At 40.7% G+C, this 19,591-nt stretch overlaps 1 protein-coding gene across 2 annotated transcripts in view; it reads left to right on the forward strand.

Moving 5' to 3' along the window:
* The window catches only part of FAM222B (family with sequence similarity 222 member B), a 54,744-nt gene that overhangs the window by 11,774 nt on the left and 23,379 nt on the right, over window positions 1–19,591 (forward strand). The window contains exon 1 of one of the 2 annotated variants that reach the window (XM_036408743.2): window positions 5,738–5,973. The exons of the other annotated variant lie outside the window; for it this stretch is intronic. The gene's annotated coding sequence lies outside the window, so the exon portion shown is untranslated. Of the gene's footprint in view, window positions 1–5,737; window positions 5,974–19,591 lie in introns of those variants that run through there. 2 annotated transcript variants of the gene reach the window in all.

Genomic DNA, 19,591 nt, shown 5'->3' on the forward strand with positions numbered 1-19,591 from the left:
GTTTGCCGTCTCATTTTGTATGTGTTTGAAACTTTTTTAGGATGTTGGCTTTTAGTATTTCTACCATGTATACCTCATCAGTGTGAGAAATTAACAACTTGTTCCTTCTCATCAACTCCCCACCCTGACACCCACAATCCAAACATCCCAAACCATAGCAAATGATGAAACAGTCATTTGAGGATTAGGGAAAAATACACCACACAGATGTTACCATTTCCCTTATGGTGACTTTGACCTTTAATTCTAGTTTATCAGTTAAACCCATGGTCTGCAAACTGCAGCTCACGAGCCACATGCTGCTCTTTGGCTCCTAGAGTGTGGCTTTTCCATAAAAGACCACGGCCTGGGCGAGTCTATTTTAAAGAAGTGGCGTTAGAAAAAGTTTAAGTTTAAAAAGTTTGGCTCTCAAAAGAAATTTCAGCCATTGTACTGTTGATATTTGGCTTTGTTGACTAATGAGTTAAATCCTTCGTCTTTCCAACGTAGGCTTGAATTATTTAGGTGTGTAAATGATTTGCCAACCAACATGTCTCTTTATGCAGGCTTTTCAAAGGCAAGAGTGAAAGTTAATTATCAGAGTACTTCTCTTTCCTAACTTGGAAACTTACTTTGTATAAGGCAGAGTACATTTAGGAAATTTAGATTTACTCATTTACCCTTGACACATTCTTTTTATTTTATTTAAAAAAAATTTTTTTTTTTTTTTTAGCCGAGACCGGTTTGGCTCGGTGGATAGAGCGTTTGGACTGAGGGGTCCCAGGTTCGATTCCGGTCAAGGGCATGTACCTTGTTTGTGGGCACATCCCCAGTAGGGGGCGTGCAGGAAGCAGCTGATAGATGTTTCTAACTCTCTATCCCTCTCCCTTTCTCTCTGTAAAAAAGCAATAAAATATATTAAAAAAATGTTTTTCTTTTAATTGATTTTTGTTTTTAGAGAAAGAGGAAGGGAGAGGTAGAAAGAAACATTGATGAGAAACATTGATTGGCTGCCTCCTGCATGCCCCAACTGGGGATTGAGCCTGCAACCTCAGGCATCTGACCTGACTGTAATCAAACAATGACCTCTTGTTTCCTGGGTTAATGCTCAACCACTGAACCACACCGGCTGGACAGTCACACTTTTTTAGGTGGGTGTAGCATAATTTATTCTGATTTTAAGTGAGAATTTTTATCATCATGTAAGCAGTCTTAACTCCAATTGTATGTTACCTTCAAACTTTTAATATTGTGTAAAATTGATTTTGAAATTTAGCCAACTATATATTTTAGCAAATCTTCCCCACCTAGCCTTAGCTGGTTTTGCTCAGTGCCTCTGCCTGTGAACTGAAAGGTCCCAGGTTCGATTTTGGCCAAGGGCACATGCTCAGGTTGTGGGCTCAATCCCTAGTATGGGGCATGCAGGAGGCAGCCGATTAATGATTTTCTCATCATGTTTCTATCTCTCTCCCTCTCTCCCTTCCTCTCTGAAATCAATAAAAATGTTTTTTAAAAAATCTTTCCCACCCAATAAGGCCTTATATCTTTATTTTCTATAGATAACGGGTGTAGGTTATTTTCATTTAGATTAAGGTAGGGGAGATAGTTAATAGAATAAGCCAGTTTGAATAAGCTGGTTTATCTAGTGTGAATTATTACATGTATGTACATGTAATTTTTTTCCTCCCTCTGCCAGAAATGCTTCTCCTGTCCTGCCTCAAACTGGCAGTCTTACAAAAGTTGAGGTTTGGTTCTCATGTGCATTCTTTTTTATTTTATTATTTTTAAAAATATATTTTTATTGATTTTAAGCAGGCGTCTTCAAACTACGGCCCGCGGGCCACATGCGGCCCGCAGAGGAGTCTGATCCGGCCCGCCAGGTTTTTTGGGCAGTGAGCGCAGCTGAGGTGTTACAGTAGGAATTAGTAGTTCATATAGTCCGGCCCTCCAGCTCTCTGAGGGACCGTGATCTGGTCCCCACTTTAAAAAGTTTGAGGACCCCTGATTTTAAGGAAGGGAGAGGGAGAGAGAAACATCAATAATGAGAATCATTGATTTGCATTTCCTAAACTGGGGATCAAGCCTGAAATCTGGGTGTGTGCCCTTGACCAGAATCGAACCTGGGACTCTTTGGTCCAAAGGCCACCACTCTATCCACTGAACCAAATTGGCCAGGCATTATTATTATTATTATTATTATTATTTATTATTTATTGATTTCAGAGAAAAAGAGAGAGGGAGAGAGAGAGAGAAACATCAATGGTGAGAATCACTGAATGGCTGCCTTCTGCACGCGCCCCTCAAGCCTGCAATCTGGGCATGTGGCCTTGGCTGGAATCGAACCTGGACCTTTCTGTCAGCAGACAGAGGCTCTATCCACTGAGTCAAACTGGCTAGGGCATCACGTGCACTCTTTGTTATAATTTGACCTTTTTTTTTTTTTTTTTTTTTAACTGCTGTGTCTCCTCTTACTAAGTGCCTTAAAGACAGGGACTAGCTTTTTCTTCTCCTCCCTCCTCTTCCTCCTCTTCTTCTTAGTCGTCATCTGCTTCATCTCCTTTTTCTGTGTCATCTTCATCTTGGTTGTTTTCGTTTCCTATCTTTGGGGTCTACTAGAGTTCCTGCTATATAGGAATGAAATAAATATGTTGTGAGTGAATGAATGAAAAACTTGAATTCTTTAAAGACACTATGAATGGATTTTACAGTTCCCTCTAGTGTCTGAAAGAGAAAGTGCAGCCAGTTTAAAAAACTTAAAGGACGCCTTGCTATATTGAAATAATAGTTCAAAGCATTGCCTTTTTTTTTTTTCTAAATATATTTTATTGATTTTTTACAGAGAGGAAGAGAGAGGGATAGAGAGTTAGGAACATCGATGAGAGAAAAACATTGATCAGCTGCTCTTGCGCATCCCCCACTGGGGATGTGCCCGCAACCAGGATACATGCCCTTGACTGGAATTGAACCTGGGACCCTTCAGTCCGCAGACCGATGCTCTATCCACTGAGCCAAACCGGTTTCAGCAAAGCATTGCCTTTTTAATTTTAATTTTTCTAAACTGAAAAGTTTGTTTTTTAAATTGATTTTAGAAATAGGAAGGGAGATGGGGAGAGAGAAACATCAATGATGATAGAGAATCATTAATAGGCTGCCTCCTATATGGCCCTCACCTGGAATTGAGCATGCAACCCATGCATGTGCCCTGACTAGGAATTGAACCATGACCTCCTGGGATGCCCAACTACTGAGCATCACTAGCTGGGCAGCATTAACTTAAAATTTTTTTTTAACAATTGTGGGTTTTCAGGTTTTTATGGGAGAAATGCCTTTTTAATAGTGTTCAGCTTCTTTATAGATCATTATTATGGTTTTGTCTTTGTTATGCAGAGCTACTAAAAACTATATTTATTTGATTGGAGTCAATGAAGTGTCAAAGGCACCTGTTTTTGCTTTTGTGTTTTGTTTTGTTTTTTTGTTAATTCTCACCCGAGGATGTTTTTCCATTGATTTTTAGGGAGAGTGGAAGAGAGATGGAAAGACAGAGAGAAACATCAATATGAGACAAACACATCAATTGGTTGCCTGCTGCATGAGCCGTGACCTGGGTTCAGTCCAGGGAGGAGCCTGCAACCAAAATATGTGCCCTTTGGTCCTCAGGCTGACACTCTATCCACTGAGCCAAACCTGGTAGGGCAGTTTTTTGTTTTGTTTTGTTTTGTTTTCTTGGTATAAATTTCATTAGGGAGCCCTGGCCAGTTTGTTCAGTGATTAGAGTGTATCCTGTGGTTGGATTCCCTCTCCCTCCTTCTCTCCCTCCTTTTCTCCTCCCCCTCCCCCTCTCCCTCTTCCTTTTAACATCTTTTACTGATTATAAAAATAAGACAACCTGGCCGGTATGGCTCGGTGGTTAGTGTTGACTTAGGAACCAGGAGATCACAGTTCAATTCTGGTCAGGGCACATGCCCAGATTTCTAGCTCAATCCCCAGTGTGGGACATGCAGGAGGCAGGCCATCAATGATTCTCTCTCATCATTGATGTTTCTATCTCTTTCTCCTTTCCTCACTGAAATCAATAAAAAAATACATCTTTAAATAAATAAATAAAAATAAGACATATTCAATATAGAAAGTTTAAAAACTATAAAAATAATCTATAATTGTATTAGTCAACAAATCTATTAAAATTATAAAAATGCATATTTTTTATTTTTTAAAAGATCAAATCAAATATTAAAATTTTTTCTCCTTTTTTCTTCCCTTCCCCTCCTATCTTTCTCTCAGTGGTAACAACTGTTGACTTATTAGTGTATGTATACACATCTATATATCTTCTTGGACCCTATAGACATATACCAGGTATACTGGTTAATAATGCGGATTTTTTTCTTCTTCAAAAGATGGAGTTACACATATGTTGATATATATGTGATTTGATATGTATGCTGTTTTGTTGTATTGGCAACCAGCTTCAAAACTTCATATGTCAGCCCTAAGGTTTGGCTCAGTGGATAGAGCGTCAGGTTGCGGACTGAAGAGTCCCAGATTCGATTCTGGCCAAAGGCACATGCCTTGGTTGTGGGCTCAATCCCCAGTGGGGGGCGTGCAGGAGGCAGCTTATCAATGGTTCCTTCTCATCATTGATGTTTCTCTCTCTCTCCCTTCCTTGCTGAAATCAATAAAAATATATTAAAAAAATAAAAGGCTACTAAATTTGAAGTATTTTTGTATTATTATTATTGTAGTACTTGGGGAACTAAAGGGGGATTATAGTGATTTACATATATAATATTAGTTGCCAGAACTCTGGATGAAAATGATCATATTGGTGGTAATAGCTGGCTTTTCCCAATACCCATTTCTCTTGTATCTTAAGTGAGCCCCACTATGCCTAAGAAAATATCCTACAATCCTTAGCATATTTTATTCCAGCAGTGTTATGTCCCTAACGTTGGCATTTGTGATTGATGTATTGATGCAACCTGCCTGCTATGTCGTGGCCTGGCAATTGCTGAGGGTTTTTCACATATTAGGTGGATGGCTTGAACAAGTCTTAAGAGGTTTGTTTCCTGGTTTTACTCAAGAGAGTGGTTAGCTTGGATTTAATTGAATGTAGATGTCTTGTGTCTGAACTGGGTCAACTGTGTGTGTTTGTGGTGTTTCTTTTTTGCAGATGATTTAATATATTCCCTCTTCTCCCACCAACATACCTTCCAGATACATACCTTCCCAATATGCCCCGCACCCCTTAATTGATTGATGTGTGTAGCTGACCTAATAAGCAAACCTAAATCTATACACGGTTATGATTAGAATGAGAAAAGAAGGGCGAGGCATATAGACCTGGGGAGCATTTTTTTTTTTTTTTTTTTTTTACTGTCGTGTGTCACCAGGTGGCTGTTGCTGTGGAAGTCTGAGGCACTCTAGGGTACCGCCTGGGTGGTTAGTGGGCAGGGGAGCGGGAGAAGAGGTGGGGCATCACTTGGCCCAGCTATGGGATACTACACTCCGGGCTTTGAGGTGGGGGTCCTGGGAGATGGGGGCAGCTCTAACAAAGAGGAGCCGGGCCCGGGCCGGGGCCGCAGGTAGTTGGCCTATCCCCGGCAGCTGACCTCCCAGTGGGCCTCCCCAGTTGGCTGCTTTGCGAGTCGCTCTTCTGGCTCCCTGGCTCGCCATTGGTTGTGAGGACGGGAGGGGGCTCTTGGAGGGCCGGGATGGAGTTGAGGGGGCGGGGCTGGCTTCCGGCGGCGAAGCGGGACTAGCGGTCTCAGACTGGGGGAGGGGGTGCCGGCGCACCTCGGAGTGCTGCGCTCGGAGCGCCAGGCACCCGGAGCAGCCGCCCCCTCCCCCGCCAAGACCGCTGGAAGCCCCTTCTCTTTCATCCTCTCGGGCGGGGCGTCCCCGCCCGGAGAGTTGAGCTACCCCAGGCGGGAGGGGCGGAGCCGGAGCCCCACCGAGCGCTGCAGAGCGAACCTCACCTCCCTTCTAGGGTTCAAGGTGTGTGTGTGTGTGTGTGTGTGTGTGTGTGTGTGTGTGTGTGTGTGTGTGTGTGCGCGCGCGCGCGCGTGCGCGCGCGCTTTTACTAACGCAATCCTGACTTCTGCCGACTTAACCTTGAGAAGAAATGGAATGGGAAGTAAGAGCCCCTCATCTCTTTTTACTGATGTCGATGTCGGTCGCGTAGTAAAATAATAGAGGAAAAAAGAGGAGCCTTTCTAATGTGGCATCTGACGCAGTGAACCGCAAAAAAAGAAAGAGAAAAAGCTTAGAGTGTTTTTGGAACTGTACTGCATCCCTGTCTATTAAAAGCTGTCTTCATTTTCCTTCTCGGGACTACCTTAATCAGCAAAAACTGTTTGAAAAGGCAGAAGGTGCTCGTGGGAAGAGGGAGAGCCCCCGACAAATGGTGGTTAAAGGAAATCCTGTTAGTTGTTAGTGATTGATTAACTCTGCTAAAGTCTCTTCCCGAGTACATTTTCCCCGGTCTTGTGTAGTACTAAACCCTGTTGGAGACTCCTAACTAGAGGGAGCAAACTTACCTTGCGGTACTGAAACTTATCTGTTTCTCCACCAGTCTGCTTCTTATATCCATAAGTTCTCAGAGGAATTAGTTTTGGCTATCAAAAACCAAAAAATAGGGCTGGCTTTAGCTCAGCGGTTCCTTCGAGTACAAAAACCAAAAAATACCCAGATGAATTTTAATTCGTTTATTTTTTTAAAGCCCCTTCCTCCCAACTTTATGAATTTTAACGATTGTAGTATTACAATTTAAATTATATTTTTCTCTTTTGAGTTCTTTTGCTTCTACAACTTACGAGTCTCTTCTTTCTGAAGGATGCAGCACTCAGCCTCAGCCAAAATCAGGAATCCTTTATAGATTTTTAATGAAGAAGAAAATGATCAGTTGATGATAGAAAACCTCAAATTTTTTATAGAAGCAAAGGGTGTGAATTTGTGTGTCGTCTGCATGTCTGTGTTGAGTGGCAATTTTATGGTGAACTTGTTTTAACTGGGCATTTTTCACCAAAGGTGTTTAGACCAGATTTATGTTAATGTTGATTAGCTAGAATGTCTGAAGGGATAAATATCAATTTTTTGTCAGCATAAAAAATTTTTTTTAAAAGATCGAATTGCCTTGATTAAACAGTTCATGAATTGGACAGCATCTCATTTAGCAACTAGAAGGACATTCCTGGATAAATATTAATTGAAGTGATTGGGAGTTTATTCTTGAAATTTAGGTTTAATTTTCAGAGACTGTTCTAACTGGAGTTTAGTGTTGACAGAATTGATAAGCTGCAGGTATTTTACAGTTTTGCTAGATTAATGTTTTTTTTTGCATGGAAGTATTGAATCTCTAACCAATAAGGAGCAGTTTAGAAAGCAAGTACAGTATTTTAAAGAATAGGGATGATGAGATAGGAAACTATCTCGTGAAAACTTATTAGGGCCAAAACTGGTTTGGCTCAGTGGATAGAGCGTCAGCCTGCGGACTGAAAGATCCCGGGTTCGATTCCGGTCAAGGGCATGTACCTTGGTTGCAGGCATATCCCCAGTAGGGGGTGTGCAAAAGGCAGCTGATCGATGATTCTCTCTCATCGATGTTTCTAACTCTCTATCCCTCTCTCTTCCTCTCTATAAAAAATCAATAAAGTATATTTTAAACTTCTTGCTCTTTAGGGCAAGAGCTATTTTTTTAAAAAAAATATATTTTATTGATTTTGTACAGAGAGGAAGGGAGAGAGATACAGAGTTAGAAACATCGATGAGAGAGAGTCATCGATCAGCCGCCCCTTGCACACCCCCTTCCGGGGATATGCCCGCAACCAAGGTACATGCCCTTGACCGGAATCGAACCCGGGACCTTTCAGTCCCCAAGCCGACGCTCTATCCACTGAGCCAAACCGGTCCCGGCGATAAAGTATATTTAAAAAAAAACTTATTAGGGATCAGAAAACTTATACTTAAAAAAAAATTCTCAAACTTAGTATAGAATTGTGCAAAAAAAATAGATTCACAGTATACCTTTGTTGGATTTGGGGTTTTTAACTTATTACCAATTTATCCCTTCAAACTCCATGAATAATATTTAAATTGAAAGGCAAAGAAGAGGGGATCCAAGATGGCTGCGCCCAGGTGAACACCTAGCCGCAGCCGCACACAACAATTTCAATAAAATACAACTAAAATATAAAACGGACATTGCCCAGAACTACAGGAAGGTTGACTGACTGGAAATTCTACAGCGAGAAGCAAGGAGAAAACCAGAAGGAGGCGCGGAGGAGCTGGAAAAGCCCAAGGTACGGAGACGTGGCGCGCGGAGAGGACGGAGCCGGAGAGGAGGGAGGCCGAGTGCCTGGCGGGCGTTCCTGAGCGGAAAGGAGAGAAAAGCTCCGACTGTGCTGGGCCCCCAACTGCTCTGAACCCCGGTTCTGGGCCAGACCCCGGGGACTCAGGCTCAGCCATAGGGAGCCGGGCTGTAAGGCGGAACCCCGGGGAGAGGCGAAAGGAGGTCCCGGAGGCGCGCACACTGCGCGCAGAGAAGGGACGGTCGGCTGTGCAGCGGGATTGCCCTGACGGGAAGGAGACTGGGGCTCCAGACTGCTCTGAACGCCACCTCCAACTCCATTTCCAACTGAACTGAACCCCAATACCGGGCTCATTAGGGGAGAGCATAGACTGTTTGGCAGCAGGCGAAAATCGAGGGCACCTTTCTCTCAGAGGCGCTGGCAGCAGCGAGCACTGAAGGACCCGCATAGGGCGGGGCTGACAGAAGCCAAAGCTGCAGGCTCCACCCTGAAACCCCGTCCCATCTGTAACTGCGAAATGCGACAACAAAATAGATCACAAACGAAAGAAATGGAGGACAAAAAGCGTCTGGATATAGAGTTCAAATCTACGCTTATAAGTTTTTTCAAGAATTTCTTAGAAAAGATGGATAAGGGCTACGAGGATATGAAAAGAGATCAACTAGAATTAATAAGGAGTCAACAAGAAATGATAAGGGATCAACAAGAAATAAAGAATACATTGTCTGAAATAAAAAATATTTTACTGAGTCCTAAAAACAGAAGGGAAGATCGCAAGAATCAAGTCAAAGATTTGGAACATAAAGAGCCAGAAGACACTCCTCCACAGAAGCTAGAAGGCAAGAGAATCCAGAAAATTGAAGATAATGTAAGAAACCTCTGGGACAACTTCAAGCGAACCAACATCAGAATTATGGGGGTCCCAGAAGATGAGAGAGAGCAAGATATCGAAAACATACTGAAAGAAATAGTGACAGAAAACTTCCCCTACCTGGTGAAAGAATTAGACTTACAAGTCCAGGAAGCGCACAGAACTCCAAACAAAAGGAATCCAAAGAGGACCACACCGAGACACATCATTATTAAAATTCCAAGAGCAAAAGACAAAGAGAGAATATTAAAAGAAGCAAGAGCAAAGAAGGTAGTAACCTACAAAGGAGCACCTATACGATTGTCAGCTGACTTCTCAACAGAAACCATGCAGGCCAGAAGGGAATGGCAAGAAATATTCAAGGTGATGAATAGCAAGAACCTACAGCCAAAAATAATCTACCCAGCAAAGCTATCACTCAGAATCGAAGGCCAGATAAAGAGCTTCACTAATAAAAAAAAGCTAAAGGAGTTCATCACCACCAAACCAGAATTATATGAATTGCTGAAGGGGGTTCTTTCAGAAGAGAAAGTAAACAAAGATAAAAATTATGAACAACAAATACATAACTATCAACAAGTGAATCTAAAAACCAAGGAAATTAAAAAAATCTGATGAACAATATTAACTGTTGAATATAATAGAATCAGAGGTATGGAAGGGGAGTGAACTGACGATTCTTGGGGTAAAGGGGAGAGGGGGGCGTGGGAAGAGACTGAACATAAACTGTGCACCTATGGATGAGGACAATGGGGAGAGGGGAAAGGGCAGAGGGTGGGATGGGAACCTGGTGGAGGAGAGCAATGGTGGGTGGGGGGAAAGGAACATTTGTAATAATATGAACAATAAAAACTTATTAAAAAAAAAAAAAAAAAAAAAAAAAAAAAAAAAAAAAAAAAAAAAAAAAAAAAAGAAAGGCAAAGAAGATCTCTTACCTAATGTTACTGAGAATGAACCTTTAAAATTCACTGATTGAATCTTTGACAGCCAGCCTGGTACAAAATGAAATACAATTTGGATAAGCTATAGCAAGCTGAGGAAGTGACAAAAACCACTTGGTGGCCATATTAAAGCATATACATTTGCTTCTACCAGAAAACAGGTTGCCATCCTATTTGATATTTATCCTAGGTGGTTTTTTCTTTGTCTACCCATAGGTGATGTTATAATGCACTTAGATCACTTCTTTAAAAAAAAAAAATTATTGCTTTGAGAGAGAGATGAAGGGCGAGAGAATGAGAGAGATAGACAGATACATGGATTTGTTGTCCCACTTATTTATGCATTCATTGGTTGATTCTTGTATGTGCCCTGACCCCGGATAAACCCACAACCTTGATGTATCAGGATGACACTATAACCAACTGGATGAACTACCTGACCAAGGCTACTCACCTACTTTTTATATATTTTATTGATTTTGTACAGAGAGGAAGGGAGAGAGAAACATCGATGAGAGAGAGAGTGTCATCGATCAGCTGCCTCTTGCACACCCCCTACTGGGGATATGCCTGCAACCAAGGTACATGCCCTTGAACCGGAATCGAACCCGGGACCCTTCAGTCCCCAAGCCTACGCTCTACCCATTGAGCCAAACCGGTCTCGGCTCACCTACTTTTTAAATACTTGTTTTCTTGGCTAACTTTTATAATCAGTATTTTGCATGGTGCAGTGATTTCCCCAAAGAAATTTTCCCAAGAGACAAAAGGCTATGTATAGAGCTAATAGGTGTATCTACACTGATCTTCAAATATCACTTAAGGGAGATGGAAATCCGCAGATTTGGTCCTCTGCAAGGAAACATGAAGCTGTGACTCTCCTATTTCTTAAGTTGAAGGGATATGCTGCTGCTGAGGTTAAAGTGGCTGCTTTAATTTTCTTTAGTAGTCTGTTTTTATCCATTCTGCTTATTTTTGTAAATTACAGCTTGGAATGTGTTAAGGGGTCCTATATTTTCTCTAAAGGGAGACTCAACTCAATCCTGCATTCACATCTGAAGTATAAAATGATCCCCTTAAGAAGGTGAAGGAAAGATTGGGCCCTTGGCGTTGTTTGATTCTTATAATAATTAGTTTGAGTGTTACCAGATTTGGAAAGAGAATTATTTAGAAACAATGAAGGTATTCATGTGGAGGTAGTTTGTAGCTGTTCAGCTTTGTCAGGTGTCTGAGAATATTTTGTGTGTTTAAACACCACCCCTCTCCCAGGGGTTGATTCTTGGCAGCTGAGTCTTATGAGGAAGTTGTTTGCTATGAGTCTGAATCTAGAGGGTAGAGGACTTGGTGGAGTCTGCTATCTGTATATGACCCAGATAAGCTTGTGGAATTGGTTGCTGGTGAATTACTGAACTCTTCCTAATGAATGGTTGCTAGGCAAAGTGCATCTCAATCAGTTTAATCCTCAATAGTTTACAGGTCTGCTTTTGTTGAGGGCCTGGACGGTCTTTCTAATTGCCCTTTAAGAATCCTTTTGGATGTGCATATAGTAGTATGTTGCTCAGTGGCTTAAAAAAAAAAAAAAAAAGGACTAGAACAATTTAGGGAGATCACTTTATTCATTTACTTACCTTTTGGTAATCTGGATCAGCATTGTCATTAACATCTCTCCTGGATCAAGTGGTAGTGGATGGGGTTTGCTCTCCAATATTAAGATTCCACTGTGTTTGATTATCTTCTGTTTTGTAACTAGTAAGGCAGTGAACTAACACATTCATTGTTAGTTGGAAACAGGCCAGTGATAACACTGCCCTTGGGCCTAGATGGATGGAAAATAGGACACAGTAAACAATTGAGGGCATAAATAATGAATCTTCCAACTGAGCCCTGGGAGAATGAAGGAGATTATCCTTAGAGCTGTTCAATCTGGCAGTGAAAAGGAAAGAGTCCACTGAATTAATTACCCTGTGTTTGATGCTGCACTTGGGATTGTAAGAGCCATTCAAAACACAGTTGCCTTTTTCTTTAATTTTTAAAAAAATATGTTTTATTCATTTTTCACAGAGAGGAAGAGGGAGGGATAAAGAGATAGAAACATCCATAAGAGAGAGACATCGACCAGCTGCCTCTTGCACCCCCCCACTGGGGATGTGCCCGCAACCAATGTACATGCCCTTGACCAGAATCGAACCTGGGACCCTTGAGTCCACAGACCGACGCTCCATCCACTGAGCCAAACCGGTTTCGGCAAACACAGTTGCCTTTTAAATGTAAACTTTGAACCCATCTTTTTGTTTATTTTGATTTTTTAAAACCAAACACACAAGTTAAATTGTTCATTTATTTTTAGAATCAGGCCATTGCTCTCTCCCCCCAATTCTTTCTATATGTTAGCATTCTAACATACTGGTCAGTTCTTATATTTGGCCAGATCTTAGAATTTTTATTAGCGATTTCATTATCTGTAAATATAAAGGGTAATAGAAGAAAAAAAGAGAAGCCTGAGGTGGTTTAAAGGAATTCTTTGGTACCTTGAGTACATAGTATACTTCTAAATTAAATGTGGGGCTAAAGAGTATCTTACCCAATAATAAAGAAACATGTAAATTGAGTATACCTCTGCTATGCCTACTGCCAATCAAGTGAGAATGCAAATTAACCCAACAAAGATGGCGATTAATTTGCATACAAACCTGGGTCTGGGAACTTCTCGGCACCCAGGACACTCCCAGCCGGCCATCGGGGCAGAGGCTTTAGGCTTGGACAGGGACCGAGCCTGGGATTGGAGGGAAGGGGAAAAAATTCAATGGAAACATATCCTCAGGTGAGGATTAAAAAGAAAAAGAAAATAAGAAATGTCATATCCTGTGAAAGACACATCTTGAAAATGCCTAAAGAAAGTTGTCATTTTTTCATGGTGAAGGGACTGGAGTTCATGTTGATGAAAACACCTTGGTGGCTGCGGTGACTGGCAGTGACTGCAGCAGTGGGGTGATGGGGCTGGCGCCTTCCCCTGATCAGACTGGTCGCCTCCTGCAAATGGAGGCCAGACTGCAGCTTAGGTCCACTCCCAAAGGAGAGGGAGCCTAACCCATCAGTAGGACATCCCCTGAGGGTTCCCAGTTTGTGAGAGGGGGTAGGCTGGGCTGAGGGACCCCTCTCCTGTGCATGAATTTTGTGCACCGGACCCCTAGTAATTATATAACAACTCACAAAAGGTTAAGGTTAAGACAAGAGTTTCTTCAGCCCAAGAATCATTTTCAGTGTTAACATCAGTACTTTTACTTTTGGGTTTTATTCAGTGAATTAAATAAGCAGTCTCTTGTGGTGTCATCTTTTCACTAAGGTAGGCAAAACTAATGCCCTGAGAATGCCTAAATAATAATGAGTTGGCAGTAAAGCCACTGCCAGAGCCAAAGTCTCTGAATTCTTGTCTTTTCTGAATTTCTAATGTATTTAGGTTTTTTTCTTTAAGAACTCCTTTTAGGATTCTTATTTGAAACTATTGTCCCAGTGTACGGATTCGTGTACATTGAAAAGAAATTAATTAGAAGAAATATTTTCATATTGCTATTCACCCTTTCTCTATAATAGCAGCATCAACCAAATTCACGATAGACAATGACAGATCGAAACACATGCATGTGATTGGTGCCAGTGAGAGCTTTATATGTATCCTGCATGCGCCAGTCAAGTTAGCCTTTTGTATATATAGATAAACTTGCTTAATTAGACCTGCTTTCTGATTTAGTTAAACTTTTTTCCAGCCCAGTAAAGCACCCCAACTTCTCTTTCAGGTAATTGTTAGCAACACAGCAGTAAATATCAACATGAAGCAGATTATTATTGTAGATCACGCAGGGAGAACAAAAGGTAAAATATTTAACTGTAGCAGTATTTGACTATATTCTGTGCAGTGAGAATACCTGAAGTAATTTTCAAGTTCCACCATTTCTTCTTTTCAGTGGGGTCGAGTTTCTAAACTTTAAACATCTCCGTTGTCTTGCTTACGAAAAGAAAATAGGATTCTACTCAGTCTCCTATCTACCTACTCCAGGACTTCTCTGAGGATTAAATGAGATGAACACAGGAAAACGCGTCACAAACAATTGTTCTCTCTCTCCTGACAAGCTGGTGAAGGAAATTCAAAGACCAAAATGCTATTAATCAAGAGAGGGAGGAAGGTTCAGGGTGAAGTATTGGAGGAATAAAAGGTAGACATGTAAAAAAAAAAAAAAAAAAGGCCAAATTGGAATGTTGTTATATTTGGTGCCGATGGGTCCCAGGGAGGGATCATTGGATTGTTTAGATCAAATCTGAGGATTGAGTTTGTTAATTTTCAGCCTAGCCTGAAAGGGAAGAAGGTGTCTTTGCCAGCATATGTGCAGAACTCTAGTTAAGGGTTCATTCCCAATCAGATATAATCAGTTCTTCATTATTCATGCAGAAGGACAAACAGGCAAAGTATAGACAGGTAAAAAAAAAAAAAAAAAGAAAAGAAAAAGAAAGATATTCCTAGTCCACATTGTTAAGCAATATTTTTAACTTCCTCTACTTTTTAACTAGGATTTTCTAGCTAAACAAACTGATTAGAGATGTTTCTTTGGTCACTCAAGAGACCAATAAGCAAGATAGCTACACACAAGCTTGGATTTCAGTTAGTTTCTTAATCATCAGAAGTAGTATATAACTCAGTATTGGACCTAGAAAAGTTCAGCTAAGTTTAGTAACCTTGGGACAGTTTGTTTTACTTAATATTTTATTACTTAACCCTTGTTACCTAATTACACTGAGTTCCTATGGTGAATTGAGATCTTCCAAGTAAATCATAAATAAATTACTAGTAGTTCTTGAGACTGGTATATCTTCTTCTTTGGCTTCTTCTGTCCCCACAGTATATGCAAATCATTCATCATGTGGGTGAGCTGTAGATAGCCAAGTCAAAGAACTATTACGAAAATAAACCCCTCTTTTTTTTTTTTTTTTTCTTAAAAAAGCCCCACAAACAAACAGAAACATCAATGATGAGAGAGAATCATTCATCAGATACCTCTTGCACACCCCGGCATATGCCCTGACCAGGAATCAAACCGTGACCTCCTGGTTCATAGATTGACACTCAACCACTGAGCCACACCTGCGGGGCTAACCCTCTTTTCTTTAAAAAAAAATTAAAAAAAAAAAGTTTTTGGTTTAAGGGAAATATAGAGAAAGAGAAACATTGAATTTGCTGCTCCACTAATTTATGGTGTCATTGGTTGCTGCTTATATGTATCCTGACTGGAGGTTAATCCTGAAACCTTGGCATATGGAGATCACAGACAACCAACTGAGCTACCTGGCCAGGTCACCCTCTCTCTAAATAGATTTTAGAGAGAAAGACAGACAGATATTGATTTGTTTTTTTTACTTATTTATTCATTGGTTGATTCTTGGATGTGCCCTGACCAGGAATTGAACCTGAAACCTTGGAGTATCAGGAGGATACTAACCAATTGAGGTACCAGGGCCACAAACCCCTCCTATACTGAGCTGTATATACTCTAATGATGAGGGCTGTTGACCAAAATGAAATCTATTTAGAAGTCAGATTCTGCTCAAAGAAGTACTGTAATAAAACCTAGCTGAAGGTTTTTTTGTTATTCCTGGGATATTTCCCCCTTTTTTTGAAGAGAACGTAAGGGTGGGAGGGTGAGAGAAAGAGAAACATCAATGGAGAGACACATTGATCTGTCGCCTCCTGATTGGGGCAGGGGATTGAAGCTGCAACCCAGGTATGTGCCCATGACTCAGAATCCAATCCATGACCTTTGGGTAGGTGGGGGTCGACGCTCTATAACCACTGAGCACACAGGCCAGGACTGAGGTTTTTATTGATCTTAGAGAGGGAGGAAGGGAGAGGGATAAAGATAGAAACATCGATGACAGAGAAACATTGATTGACTGCCTCTGCATGCCCCCTATTGAGGATTGAGCTGACAGCCCAGGCATGTGCCCTCACCCGGAATCGAACCAATGACCTCTTGGTTAATTCTCAACCACTGAGCCATACCAGCTGGGCTGAGGATTTCTTTTAAGTGCTATTTGGTGGGGAAAATGTTGCCTCTCTCTCAACTGAATTATTACATAGTTTTAAAAGGCAAGGTTTCATGGCCAATTGCTACTTCTTTGCATTCACCAAAGTGATTTGAAGGATCAGTTTCCTATCTAAGTGAAAATCAAATTTTATGCTACTTGCCGAATTGAAATGATTTAGCCAGCATCCCTTTTGCTTTGGAGGAGAAGCATAAGCATTATTAACCATAACTTAAATTTTTTTTTTCTCCCCAAACCTTCTACCATTAGCTTTTCATTTATCACTTGTTATGAAAAGGATAGGACTTAATCTATTTTGAAATGAAAGGGGTCTCAAGACTACAGAAGTTAAAGGGCAGCTTATCTCAGGTCACAGTATGTCAGTGGAAAAGTCACATTTCCTGGGTTCCTGAATGAGCCTCTGAATTACCCAGCTATTCAGCTGGAAATGGTTTACTATTGTGAAGACATTAACTTTTTAGCTGTGAAGGTACTGGTTTGGCTTTTGCTTATCTTATTCTCGTAGAATTTCTCTCATTCAACAGAAAAAAGGACCAGTGGATTAATGAAGAATCTATATCTTGGTTTTAACCTATTCTGCCAGGTGTTACTGTGCATTCACTAAAGTGCTTTACAAAAGATTTTAGTATTTAGGCTTTTAGGTTTTATTCAATCCCTGTGAGGTATGGTGCAGTTAGAATATGATACTGTGTTAGAACATCTCCCCAGAGAGACAAAAGGAACCTTTGCCTATTTCCATAGTCAGAGGCAAAATTAAATTGGAACAATGAAAAAAGATTCTTAAAAATTCAGCAGTTGAATGGTTGTCTTTTCTAGGGTCACAAAGTATCGGGTCTAGTAATAATTAATGTCGTTTTTAAACATTCGTTTAAAATCTTGCTTGGCGTTGACTTGTATTGACATAACCTTCAAACACGTGGTATCTACAGAACGTGTGAAGTGCAATTAACAAGTTTTGCTTGAAAAAATTTGTGTTTGGTTTGGTTTTTGTTGCAAAACTAGGGCTAAGAAGATGGTGGATGAAGAGCATATTCGGCACTGCATGCTTTACGAGTTCCAATTAGGAAGAAAAGCAAGTGAGGCTGCAAAAAACATCTGTAGTGCTCTTGGTCAAGATGCAGTTAGCGCCAGAAAATGCCAGCGTTGGTTTGAGAAATTTCGCGAGGGAAATTTTTCGTTAGATGACAAGAGTGGTCGAGGCTGTGTGTCCAATTTTGATCAAGAAGCTCTTCAAGCTCTTTTGGTGCAAAATCCTCAAATTACCCAACAAGAGCTTGCGACAACTTTAAATTGTTCACAAAAAACAATTTCCAATCAATTGCGTGCACTTGGCAAAGTCCAAAAGTTTGGAAAATGGGTTCCTCATGAGTTGACCGACAACAACCGTAATCAAAGAGTCACAATTTGCAGTTCGCTCCTCTCTCGTCAAAACCATTTGCCGTTTTTAGAGCAAATTGTTACCGGAGATGAAGAATGGGTGCTGAATGTTAATTTGAAAAGGTGGCCTCAATGGTTGGACAAAAATGAGGCTCCGCAGCCCACGCCAAAACCTGACTTGCATGCGAAAAAAGTGATGATGTGTGTTTGGTGGAATTTTTTTTTTTAAAATAAATTTATTGATTTTGTACAGAGAGGAAGGGAGAGAGAGAGAGAGTTAGAAACATCGATGAGAGAGAGTCATCGATCAGCTGCCTCTTGCACACCCCCTACTGGGGATATGCCCACAACCAAGGTACATGCCCTTGACTGGAATCGAACCCGGGACCTTTCAGTCCCCAAGCCGACGCTCTATCCATTGAGCCAAACCAGTCCCGGCATGTTTGGTGGAATTTTAAAGGAATTCTTCATTATGAACTTTTACCATCTAACCAAACCATTACAAGTGCAGTGTATAGTGCCCAATTGGAAAGGTTAGCCCAAGTTTTAAGAGAAAAAGAACCCGCGCTGATTAATCGGAAGGGCGTAATTCTTCACCACAATAACGCACAACCGCATACTGCAAGAATCACTGCTGAAAAACTGTGCCAGTTGGAATGGGAAGTTCTCCCTCAACCTGCATATTCTCCTGATATTGCCCCTTCCGATTACCATTTGTTTCGTTCTTTGCAAAACTTTCTTCTTGGAAAAAAATTTAATAATGAAGAATGCCTCAAAAATGCATTGAGCGAATTTTTTGCATCAAAATCACAAGAATTTTACAACAGAGGGATTAAAATGCTTCCTGAGCGTTGGGCACAAGTAGTAGAAAAGAACGGCAACTATATTGTTGACTAAATTTTGTTGTATTGTTTAAATAAATTCGATTTAAAGTATTAGAAAACGACATTAATTATTACTAGACCTAATACTAACAAAATCAAATCTCTTAGGTAGTGCTCAAAGAAACCCGGGAGCTTGTACATTTAGAAACAGTTCCTCACTGTCTGTGGTTCCCAGCAACAAGTGTCTCCTAGGATTCTACTTACACATACAATTGTGGATGTTGGATCCATGCTACACATATTACCTTTATACTAACATAGTGAATGTAACACTAGAGAAGCATATGAACAAGAGTGATGAAGTAGTAATATTTCCTTGTTGCCAAAAAAATTAAATAAGTTGCAACGAGTTGCTCTTTCAGCAAACTGTATTTAATTTTTGCCTCTTCTCTAGGATGAACAAATATCCTAACTGAAATGTGTTGTGTTTATCATTCATATAGCATGTTTTGGGGAGATTGTTCTGTAGTGCACCTAGAAGTGAGAGGCTGGTACAACTTTAGCCTGCACATCAACTTTGTAGCTCTTTAAAATACTCTATCATCTCCCTCAACACCCTGTCCGTCCGTGTGTGTGTGTGTGTCCCCCCCCACACACACACACACGTCCACACCTACTCATCTCTTGGCTTCCCACAACTGGTTCTGAAAGTTCCATTGCTCAACTATGGAAATGCTATTCTTTTTCAGAGTTGCATCTAACAGCAATCTTTGGTTGTGTTCAGGCTTACATTACTTTGTTGCTTTATTGCTTAAAGAGTTTTTCTGTATTACAGAAACAGGATTCCACTCATTAAAACAAATTGATAAATTGCTTTTTATTAATTGTGCAAGTGTTTAATAGTTAAACTTGAGCCGAAACTGGTTTGGCTCAGTGGATAGAGCGTCGGTCTGCAGACTGAAAGGTCCCAGGTTCGATTCCGGTCAAGGGCATGTACTTTGGTTGCGGGCACATCCCCAGTGGGGAGTGTGCAGGAGGCAGCTAATTGTTGTTTCTCTCTCATCGATGTTTCTATTAATAGCTTCCTATCCCTCTCTTTCCCTTTCTGTAAAAACTCAATAAAATATATATATATATATTTTTTTTAAAAAGTTGAACTTGAATTGAAGAGAAAAAAACCCTATATTTGTTATAGTTCCCTTT

The sequence above is a fragment of the Pipistrellus kuhlii genome, unplaced genomic scaffold (assembly GCF_014108245.1).
Source record: "Pipistrellus kuhlii isolate mPipKuh1 unplaced genomic scaffold, mPipKuh1.p scaffold_m20_p_39, whole genome shotgun sequence".
NCBI lineage: Eukaryota > Metazoa > Chordata > Mammalia > Chiroptera > Vespertilionidae > Pipistrellus > Pipistrellus kuhlii.